Below are 9,747 nucleotides of genomic sequence, written 5' to 3' on the forward strand. Positions count from 1 at the left end.
ATTAATTTCATTCACCTGCCCTTTCCCCATAGCCCTGTAATGTTTTTCCTTCAAGTATTTATTCAACTGCCTTTTGAAAGTCACTATTGAATCTGCTTCCACCGCCCTTTCAGGCAGCGCATTCCAGATCACAACAACTTGCTGCTTAAAAAAAATGTTTCCTCATCTCACCTCTGGTTCTTTTGCCAATCACCATAAATCTGCGTCCTCTGGTTACCGAAACTTCTGCCAGTGGAAACACTTTCTTCTTATTTATGCTATCAAAACTATTCATAATTTTGAACATCTCTATCAAATCTCCTCTTAACCCTCTCTGCTCTAAGGAGAACAATCCCAGCTTCTCCAGTCTCTCCACATAATTGAATTCCCTCATCCCTGGTACCATTCTGGTAAATCTCCTCTGCACCCTCTCTAAGACCTTGACATCCTGTGTTGACTTTAACAACATAGCACTGATTTGACACGTTCCTGTGAAAGGTCATTGATCATTAAGAGATTGTAAATCTCACCTGCTTGCTGCTGGGGTTTGCCGATGTTGAGCTGAGACTGTAAGTGCAATGGTTTTGAAATGACAATCAGAGGGGATGTGGTTTAGACATCACATGAATGAAATGACAGTTTCATCTTAAAAAGGAGAAGTGTAAGTGAAGGCAGTCCACGAGGAGGCTGGATTGGCTCGTGTGTGTCATGGGCTGTGGTAACCCACTGTCCAAACTGCCTACTGTGGGCAGCAGCAGCTGTAACAGCTGGGAGGCCCTTTCTTTATCTTTACAACTTCCCTTCTCCACCTCTCCCCTCCTGCTGAAACCCATCACAACTGGTCCTCTGCTCAGCCATTGCCCATAGCCAGCAGGGCGAGTGGACAAGAAGCCAGGCTCATTCACCCTCTCCCTAACACAGGGCCACAGACACCAATTGTAACCGCTGCCCAGGCTCAGGTCAGCTCCCTCAGCACAGGCCGGGGATGAAGCCTGGGCCTTTCCAAATGCAAGGAAGCAAGAAACAAATACTGGCCAGGAAAGTCTCAGCGAGTTCGAGTAATCTGTGCGTTTGTTTGATTGAAACCAAAACAGCTTCGAACACGAGGATGCTTCACACAGGTGGAGAAATTCAGTTCACTTTTTCGACACAATTCAAAGCAGCAGAAGCAATGAACATGCTGAAACCGGCAAATATGAACACATATATCACTAAGCAACAATAGAATAAGGAGCATATGGCACAGAAAAGGAAGAAATGAAAGAAAGATTCAAAGAAAGAAAGAAAGTACAAGGACTTTGGGTTTTATACACGGGCACTGTGTTTCTTTCTGCGCCGGGACAGCAGAGGGCACAATCGGAACATCAGCCACATTAGTGCCTGAAACATGGTTCAATAGGAACAGGAGGAGGCCATTCAGCCCCTTGAGCCTGTCGAACAGGAACAGGAGGAGGCCATTCAGCCCCTCGAGCCTGTCAAACCGGAACAGGAGGAGGCCATTCAGCCCCTTGAGCCTGTCGAACAGGAACAGGAGGAGGCCATTCAGCCCCTCGAGCCTGTCAAACCGGAACAGGAGGAGGCCATTCAGTCCCTCTAGCCTGTCAAACCGGAACAGGAGGAGTCCATTCAGCCCCTCGAGCCTGTCAAACCGGGACAGGAGGAGTCCATTCAGCCCCTCGAGCCTGTCAAACCGGAACAGGAGGAGGCCATTCAGCCCCTCGAACCTGTCAAACCGGGACAGGAGGAGACCATTCAGCCCCTTGAGCCTGTCGAACAGGAACAGGGGGAGGCCATTCAGCCCCTCGAGCCTGTCAAACCGGAACAGGAGGAGGCCATTCAGCCCATCGAGCCTGTCAAACAGGAACAGGAGGAGGCCATTCAGCCCCTTGAGCCTGTCAAACAGGAACAGGAGGAGGCCATTCAGTCCCTCGAGCCCGTTACACTGGAACAGGAGGCCATTCAGCCCCTCGAGCCTGTTACACAGGAGGAGGCCATTCAGCCCCTCGAGCATGTTACACAGGAACAGGAGGAGGCCATTCAGCCCCTCGAGCATGTTGCACAGGAACAGGAGGAGGCCATTCAGCCCCTCAAGCCTGTTACACTGGAACAGGAGGCCATTCAGCCCCTCGAGCCTGTTACAATGGAACAGGAGGACATTCAGCCCCTCAAGCCTGTTACACAGGAACAGGTGGAGGCCATTCATTCCCTTGATCCAGTTACACAGGAACAGCTAATTTATTATTAATGTTTCATGTGATGTGTTTGCTCTGAAATAAATTGTTAAAAATTTTAACCTGCATTGGCCGGGAATCGAACCCGGGTCTCCCGCGTGGCAGGCGAGAATTCTACCCCTGAACCACCAATGCTGACAGTGACAATAAAACCCATTTTCCAGTAGCTACAATTTATTTTTGACTTTTGTTAATAGAAGCGAGGACACTGCGGTAAAATAAAAAGCGAAATGCAGCAGATGCTGGATCTGAAATTGTTCATTAAATGTTGGAAACACTCCACTGGTCAGGGAACATCTGTGGACAGCAAAACACAGGGTTAACCTTACAGGTCCATGAGCTCTCGGTAGAACTAAGATTTTGCAGCTTTGTAGGTCCCGGGTGAGTTTCCTTCCAAACTTTTTAAACTTTTAAACTGCTCAAAAATTACAAAATTAAGAAACTAACCTTCCCTCGAAAAATAAATAGCCCGTACGGGGATCGAACCCGCGACCTTGGCATTATTAGCACCACGCTCTAAGCAACTGAGCTAACCGGCCCATCTATAAGGCTCATCTATAGTACCGGCCCTGTTTCTGGTCTTTGCCAGCTAAGTCACTTTGTCTTTGAAGGCTGTAAAAGAAGGACTTGCATTTCTACAGGGCTTTCACGACCTCAGGACATCCTAAAGTGCTTTACAGCCAATGAATACGTTTTGAACTGTTTTGCATCTGTGACAGGTAGATTGGTCAGGAGGAGGTCAAGTAGGTTTTCCCCTCGTGTTGGTTCCCTCACCACCTGCCGCAGGCCCAGACTGGCAGCCATATCCTTCAGGACTCGAACAACTCGGTCAGTAGTGCTGCTACCGAGCCACTCTTGGTGATGGGCATTGAGGCCCCCCACCCAGAGTACATTCTGTGCCCTTGCTGCCTTCAGTGCTTCTTCCAAGTGGTGTTCAACATGGAGGAGTACTGATTCATCAGCTGAGGGAGGGTGGTAGGTGGTAATCAGCAGGAGGTTTCCTTGCCCATGATGTTCCTGTGTAACAGGCTTGAGGGGCTGAATGGCTTCCTCCTTTTCCTGCATAACAGGCTTAACAGGCTGAATAGCCTCCTCCTGTTCCTGCATAACAGGCTCGAGGGGCTGAATGGCCTCCTCCTGTTCCTGCATAACAGGCTCGAGGGGCTGAATGGCCTCCTCCTGTTCCAGTGATACAGACTCGAGGGGCTGATTGGCCTCCTCCAGTTCCTGTATAACAGGCTTGTGGGGCTGAATGGCCTCTTCCTATTTATGTGTAACAGACTCGAGGGGCTGAATGGCCTCCTCCTGTTCCTGTGTAACAGGCTTGAGGGGCTGAATGGCTTCCTCCTTTTCCAGCATAACAGGCTTAACAGGCTGAATAGCCTCCTCCTGTTCCTGCATAACAGGCTCGAGGGGCTGAATGGCCTCCTCCTGTTCCTGTATGATAGGCTCGATGGGCTGAATGGCCTCTTCCTATTTATGTGTAACAGACTCAAGGGGCTGAATGGCCTCCTCCTGTTCCTGTGTAACAGGCTTGAGGGGCTGAATGGCTTCCTCCTTTTCCTGCATAACAGGCTTAACAGGCTGAATAGCCTCCTCCTGTTCCTGCATAACAGGCTCGAGGGGCAGAATGGCCTCCTCCTGTTCCTGTATGATAGGCTCGATGGGCTGAATGGCCTCTTCCTGTTTATGTGTAACATACCCGAGGAGCTGATTGGCCTCCTCCTGTTCCTTTATAACAGACTCGAAGGGCTGAATGGCCTCCTCCTGTTCCTGTATAACAGACTCAAGGGGCTGAATGGCCTCCTCCTGTTCCTGTGTAACAGGCTCAAGGGGCTGAATGGCATCCTCCTCTGCATGTATAACAGGCTCGAGGTGCTGAATGGCCTCCTCCTGTTCATGTATAACGGGCTTGAGGGGCTGAATGGCCTCCTCCTATTCCTGTGTAACCGGCTCGAGAGGCTGAATGGCCTCCTCCTGTTCCTGTCTAACAGGCTTGAGGGGCTGAATGGCTTCCTCCTTTTCCTGTATAACACGCTCGACAGGCTGAATAGCCTCCTCCTGTTCCTGTATAACAGGCTCGTGTGTCTGAATTGTCTCCTCTTGTTCCTGTGTAACAGGCTTGAGGGGCTGAATGGCCTCCTCCTGTTACTGTGTAACAGGCTCGAGGGGCTGAATGGCATCCTCCTGTGCATGTATAACAGGCTCGAGGGGCTAAATGGCCTCCTCCTGTTCCCGTATAACAGACTCGTGTGTCTGAATTGCCTCCTCCTGTTCCAGTGTAGCAGGCTTGAGGGACTGAATGTCCTCCTCCTGTTCATGTGTGGCAGGTTTGAGGGGCTGAATGGCCTCCTGCTGTTCCTGTGAAACAGACTCGTGGGTCTGAATTGCCTCCTCCTGTTCCTTTATAACTGGATCATGGGTCTGATTTGCCACCTCTTCATCCTATGTAACAGGTTCGAGGGGCTGAATGGAGTTCTACTGTTCTTGTACAGATCTTGTATCGCTGAACGGCTTCCTCCTGTCCAATGCAACAGGCTCGAGGCGTTAAAGGCCTCCTCTTTTCCCTGTGTAACAGGCTCGAGGGGCTGAATGGCCTCCTCCTGTTCCTGTATAACAGGCTAAAGGGGCTGAATGGCCTCCTCCTGTTCCTGTGTAAAAGGGTCATGGGACTGAATGGTCTCCTCCTGTTCCTATGTAAAACGGCCATGGGACTGAATGGCCTCCTCCTGCTCCTGTGTAACTGACTCAGGGGTTGAGAGTACTCAGAGGGAAAGTGTCGGGGCGGTAGTTTCCCTTCTCTGAACTACCGATTTACTGCAAAATGTACCGTCAGTGGAGGAACCACCGAACCCTGACCCAAAATCCGACTCTGGTGGGACTCGAACCCACAACCTTTGAATGCCTTAATCTGCTATACCACCTAGAAGTCCAATGCGCTATCCATTGCGCCACAGAGCCAATTACGTAAAATTTTATTACAAAAGCAAAATAGTGTTGATGCTGGAAATCTGAAATATAAACAGATGAAATGCTGGAAACACTCTGCAGGTCAGGCAGCATTCCATGTCTGTTTAAAAGGGGTCTACTTTCAGTCCCGGATCATTCTGTGTCTGTTTAAAAGGGACATGCTGTCAGTCCCGGTTTATTCTGTGTCTGTTTAAAAGGGACATGCTGTCAGTCCCGGTTTATTCTGTGTCTGTTTAAAAGGGACATGCTGTCAGTCCCGGATTATTCTGTGTCTGTTTAAAAGGGATGTGCTGTCAGTCCCGGGTCATTCTGTGTCTGTTTAAAAGGGACATGCTTTCAGTCCCGGATTATCCTGTGTCTGTTTAAAAGGGATGTGCTGTCAGTCCCGGATCATTCTGTGTCTGTTTAAAAGGGATGTGCTGTCAGTCCCGGATCATTCTGTGTCTGTTTAAAAGGGATGTGCTGTAGGTCCCTGGTCATTCTGTGTCTGTTTAAAAGGGATGTGCTGTCAGTCCCGGATCATTCTGTGTCTGATTAAAACGGGTGTTACATAATATTATAGAGTCTGCCCCACAGAAACAGTCCATTTGCATGAACTGGTCTCCACACGAGGCTCCTCCTTCTCTATTTCTCCTCACCCCCCAAATAAAACTAGAATCAGTAATGGTAACCATGAAACTATCGGATTGTCGTAAAAATCCATCTGGTTCACTAATGTCTTTCAGGGAAAGAAATCTGCCGTCCTTACCTGGTCTGTCCTTTGTGTGACTCCAGTCCCATAGCAATGTGGTTGATTCTTAACTGCCCTCTGAAATGGCCTAGCAAGCCACTCAGTTGTAACAAACCGCTATGAAACAAAATAATAAAAATGAAGCTGGATGGACCACCTGGCCTGATCCATATCAGCCTCCTCCTGAGGTCCCCACCATCACAGAAGCCAGCCTTCAGCCAATTCGATTCACTCCACGTGATATCAAGAAAAGGCTGAGCACACTGGATACAGCAATGGCTCTGGGCCCTGACAACACCCCGGCTATCATTCTGAAGACTTGTGCTCCAGCCAAGCTGTTCTAGTACAGCTACAACACTGGCATCTATCCAACAATGTGGAAGACTGCCCAGGTATGTCCTGTCCACAAAAAGCAGGACAAATCCAATCCAGCCAATTACCACCCCATCAGTCTACTCTCTACTCTCAATCATCAGCAAAGTGATGGAAGGTTTCATCCACAGTGCTGTAAAGTGGCACTTACTGACCAATAACCTGCTCATTGATGCCGGCTTGGGTTCTGCCAAGAGCACTCGGCTCCCGACTTCATTAAAACCTTGGTCCAACATGAACAAAGGAGCTGACCACCAACATCCTGGGGGTTACCATTGAACATAAATACTGTGACAACAAGAGAAGGTCAGAGGCTCGGCATTCTGCGTCGGGTGTCTCACCTCCTGACTCCCCAAAGCCTTTCTACCATCTACAAGGCACAAGTAAGGAGTGTGATGGAATACTCTCCACTTGCCTGGATGAGTGCAGCTCCAACAACACTCAAGAAGTTCGACACCATCCAGGACAAAGCAGCCCGCTTGATTGGCACCCCATCCACCACCTTAAACATTCACTCCCTCCACCACCGGCGCACCGTGGCTGCAGTGTGTACCATCTACAAGATGCACTGCAGCAACTCACCAAGGCTTCTTCAGCAGCACCTGCCAAACACGCAACCTCTTCCACCTAGAAGGACAAGCGCAGCAGGCGCATGGGAACACCCCCACCTCCAAGTTCCCCTCCAAGTCACACACCATTCTGACTTAGAAGTATATTGCCGATCCTTCATCGTCGCTGGGTCAAAATCCTGGAACTCCCTCCCTAACAGCACTGTGGGAGCACCTTCACCACACGGACTGCAGCGGTTCAAGAAGGCGGCTCACCACCACCTTCTCAAGGGGCAATTAGGGATGGGCATTTAATGCTAGCCTTGCCAGCGCACCCACATCCCATAAACGAATTAAAAAAATCCTATCAGCATATCCTTCTATTCCTTTCTCCCTTCCTCTTAAATGCATCTGTAGTATTCGCCTCAACTACTGCATTCTCAGCGCTCTTTGGCCAAAGATGTTAATCCTGAATTCCCTGATGGATTTATCGGTGAGTATTTATGACCTGTCTTCTCTGAGCTAGTTCCTGACTCACTCACAGTAGGAAGCATTTTCTCACTGTTAACGTGCAGCTGCGATGGCCGAGTGGTTAAGGCGTTGGACTCGAAATCCAATGGGGTTTCTCCGCGCAGGTTCGAACCCTGCGCGCAGCGACTTTGATGCAATTTTTTTATTTCATCGGCTCCCTGTGGCGATCACTGGCCCCGAAATTGATCAGAATTCCCTCCACTGCACTTTATTACACTGATTAACCCAAAGTTCCAATTGAAACACTAATAATTTATCAGCATCAATTAGATATTGTGGATTTGTTGGGAACTAGTGAGCAATACACACACAAAGCAGCATCAAAAATACTAATTAATAAAGAGCCCTGCAGTGTTTGGTAGGGAATCACCTTCAGCTAGTAAGTGGGAACACGGTTTGGTTTTATAAAACTGAACACGAATTAAAAAGTGTGTAAAAAGACCGTGGCAGGACTCGAACCTGCAATATTCTGATAACCTCAAAATTAATACCGAAGTCTGACGCCTTATCCATCAGCGCCATCTGTGGACAGATAGACACAAGGTCAACCTTCCAGTTCCTTGAGTTCTCGGCAGAACTAAGGTTTTGTAGCTTTGCTTCAAAGTATGACAGCTCCAATCTTTTCAGCAAATAGCAAAATTAAGAAACTACCCACAGCATCAAAAAGTAAATGGCCCGTACGGGGATCGAACCCGCGGCCTTGGCGTTATTAGCACCACGCTCTAACCTACTGAACTAACCGGCCTGCCTTAACTCCTTTTGCTGTTAAATTCAATTTATGTTGATTTTTGGTTTTTGTCAGTTGTCAGTGCTCCGGTTTCCTCCCACAGTCCAAAGATGTGCGGGTTAGGTTGATTGGCTATGATAAATTAACCCTTAGTGTTAGGTGGATTAAATACGTGGGGTTACGGGGATAGGGTGGGATATGTGTTGGTGCAGGGGTTACGGGGATCGGGTGGGATATGTGTCGGTGCAGGCTCGATGGGCCGAAATGGCCTCTATCTGCACTGTGGGGTTTCTGTGATTCTGTGACTTCGAAGGCTGTAAAAGAAAGACTCTGATTTCTACAGCGCCTTTCACCTGAGGACGTCTCAAAGCGCTTTACAGGCAATGTAGTTGTAGTTGTAGCTGTAGTCACTGTTGTAATGTAGGAAAAACAGCAGCAGCCAATTTGTGCACAGCAAGCTCCCACAATGTGATAATCGAGGATCACCTGTTTTAGTGATGTTGATTTGAGGATAAATATTGGCTACAGGACACCGGGGTAAACCTCATCATCCCCTGCTCTTCTTCCAATAGTGCCATGGGATCGTTTATGTCCACCCGAGAGGGCAGAGGGGGCCTCAGTTTTGGAATTGTATTCCACCACAATCTGTAACCTTATGGACCGGCATATCCCTCACCCTACCATTAGCATCAAGACAGGGGACCAACCCTAGTTCAATGAGGAGTGTAGAAGAGCATTTCAGGAGCAGCACCAGGCGTACTGAAAATGAGCTGCCAACCTCATGAAGCTACAACACAGGACTACACACATGCTAAGCTATGGAAACAGCATGTGTAGACAGAGCGAAGCGATCCAACAACCAACGGATCAGATCAAAGCTCTGCAATCCTGCCACATCCAGTCGTGACGATTTTAATTTAATGTAATTTGTTCCTAGGACTTGGGCATCGCTGGCAAGGCCAGCATTAATTGCCCATCACTAATTGCCCTTGAGAAGGTGGTAGTGAGAAGCCCTCTTGACCCGCTGCAGTCAATGAGGTGAAGGCACTCCAATAGTACTGTTAGGGAGGGATTTCCAGGATTTTGACCTAGCGACGATGAAGTTATGGTGATATATTTTCACGTCGGGATGGTGTGTAACTTGGAGGGGAACTTGGAGGTGATGGTGTTCCCATGCACCTGCTGCCCTTATAAGAACATAAGAACATAAGAAATAGGAGCAGGAGTAGGCCATTCGGCCCCTCGAGCCTGCTCCACCATTCAATAAGGTCATGGCTGATCTGATCTTGGCCTTAACTCCACTTTTCTGCCTGTTCCCCCATAACCCTTGACGCTCCAATAGTTCAACAATCTGTCTATCTCAGCCTTGAATATAATCAATGATTCAGGCTCCACAGCTCTCTGGGGTAGATAATTCCAAAGATTCACAACCCTCTGAGAGAAGAAATTCCTCCTCATCTGCGTCTTAAATGGACAAACCCTTATTCTGAAACTATGCCACCTGATTCTAGAATCCCCCATGAGGGAAAACAGCCTCTCAGCATCTACCCTGTCAAGCCCCCTCAGAATCTGATATGTTCCAATAAGCTCACCTCTCATTCTTCTAACCCCCAATGAGTATAGGCCCAACCTGCTCAACCTTTCCTCATAAGACAATCC

The 9,747-nt window shown here is 48.6% G+C and overlaps 3 non-coding genes across 3 annotated transcripts; 1 reads left to right on the forward strand and 2 right to left on the reverse strand.

Annotated features, from left to right (window-relative positions):
• Nucleotides 1-2,274: 2,274 nt before the first annotated feature.
• Nucleotides 2,275-2,345, reverse strand: trnag-gcc (transfer RNA glycine (anticodon GCC)). Its single transcript has one exon. It is a non-coding gene; the product is annotated as a tRNA-Gly (tRNA).
• A 2,732-nt stretch (nucleotides 2,346-5,077) lies between these two features.
• trnar-ucu (transfer RNA arginine (anticodon UCU)) lies at nucleotides 5,078-5,171 on the reverse strand. Its single transcript has 2 exons — nucleotides 5,135-5,171; nucleotides 5,078-5,113 (listed from the first exon to the last, which is right to left on the reverse strand). It is a non-coding gene; the product is annotated as a tRNA-Arg (tRNA).
• Nucleotides 5,172-7,404: 2,233 nt separating this feature from the next.
• trnas-cga (transfer RNA serine (anticodon CGA)) lies at nucleotides 7,405-7,486 on the forward strand. The gene has a single exon. It is a non-coding gene; the product is annotated as a tRNA-Ser (tRNA).
• The last annotated feature ends 2,261 nt before the right edge of the window (nucleotides 7,487-9,747 follow it).

This window comes from Somniosus microcephalus, unplaced genomic scaffold, assembly GCF_052327205.1.
Source record: "Somniosus microcephalus isolate GS21.2 unplaced genomic scaffold, FLI_Smic_1.0 unresolved_chr8, whole genome shotgun sequence".
Lineage (NCBI taxonomy): Eukaryota > Metazoa > Chordata > Chondrichthyes > Squaliformes > Somniosidae > Somniosus > Somniosus microcephalus.